Consider the following 1,728-nt stretch of genomic DNA (forward strand, 5'->3'; position numbering starts at 1 on the left):
TTTTTTTTTTAGCATTTTGTTTTAAAAATTGAGGTAAAATTTCCATACAGTGAATTGACATAGTGTTTAATTTAGTGAATTTTTATAAATTGTATATGCACATCATCTACCACTCCAGTGAAGATATGGGATATTTCCATAACCCCAAAAAGTCCCCTCATGTCCCCTTCCTGTCAATCCCACCACACCCATAGGCAACCACTATTTGGGTTCCCATCTCCCTAGATTACTTTTGCTGTCTTGAACTTCATAGACATTCATACAGAATATACTTTTTAGTGTCTGGCTCCTTTTGCTCAGTGAAAGGATTTTGAGGTTTAACCATGTTATGGTGTGTGTTAGTAGTTTGCTTGCTTTCTTCCTCCATTCTTTCTGTTCTTATTTCTCAATAATAGCCCATTAATTGAATATACCACACTTTTTATCTGTTCTTCTGTTGATGGGTTGTATTTGGTATTTTCAGTTTTTGCCTTTATTAATAAAGCTGCTGTAAAACTCTTGGGCAAATTTTTTTGTTGGAAAAGAGAGATACCTGTGTGAGGTGATGGATAGGTTAATTAGCTTGATTATGGTAATCATTTCACAACGTATATGTATATCAAAACATCACATTGTACACCTTAAATGTATAAACTTTTGTTTGTCAGATATACCTCAATAAAGCTGGAAGAAATCTTTTTTGTGGACATATGTTTTCATTTATTTTTGGTCAACACCATAGGGTAATTGTATATTTAACGTTATAAGAACTTGCCAATGGGTTTTCCAAGTGATTGAACTATTTTATAATTGTAGAGGCCAAATGAAAACTTCACTCCTAAAGGTTCATTAATAAAAATAACTAACAAATTTAGATCAATAAGAAGAAAAGGCATAACAAATTTCATTATTTAATGTGCTAGGAGAAAGCAAAGCATGGGGAAATCATAAGAGAGTAATGTTCCAATTTTACATTGGGGTACAGAGCTTATATACCCATCACCCTAAGGAAAAGGGAGATGGGGTATAGGAGTAAACAATTCTTAGGGGGTTGTAATGGGCTTGTAGAACATACAATGGCCTGGAACAAAGTCTATTTGGCCCGCAAATCAGACGATGACTGGTAAATGATTTTCATTAAAATATTGAACAGGACTGAAATATAAGACAATAGTTGTGATTAGTCTGTTAGACAATTAATATTAGTCTATTAATATTAGATAATTAGTCCAGGTGTGTTGACAGACTCTCGTCTTCCTTACTGTGATGTGAGTTAGGTTAATAAAAACTCATGAAAGGATCAGAGGTAGTTGTCTTCTTCTTTTGCCTAAAGCAGGTCTGGGCTTTAGGCAAATAAGGTGGCCTTTTTGTTATTGATTTCTAGACGTTATCTATATATATATTTGAATTGCATGCATTTTGTCACATATGTACTGCAAAAATAGTCTCCCAATCTGGAGATTTCCATTCTCATAATGGTTGTTTTTGATGAACAGATGTTTTAATGAATTCCAGTTTTGATGACATCCAATTTATAAATTTTTAAAAACATTTAGTGCTGTTCGTGCCCTAAGGTAGGAAACCTTGCCTTGCCTTCCAGAAGGGTTTAAAGAATTTCTTCTATGTTTTCTTTTAGAGGCTTTGTTGTTTTAGCTTTTTACATTTTTATCTGTGATCATCTTGTGTTAATTTTTGTGTGCGGTATGAAGTAGAGGTCTGTTTTTTCCTCCATTTATGTCACCCAAATCC

The sequence above is a fragment of the Galeopterus variegatus genome, unplaced genomic scaffold (genome assembly GCF_000696425.1).
Source record: "Galeopterus variegatus unplaced genomic scaffold, G_variegatus-3.0.2 Scaffold9236, whole genome shotgun sequence".
Classification (NCBI taxonomy): domain Eukaryota; kingdom Metazoa; phylum Chordata; class Mammalia; order Dermoptera; family Cynocephalidae; genus Galeopterus; species Galeopterus variegatus.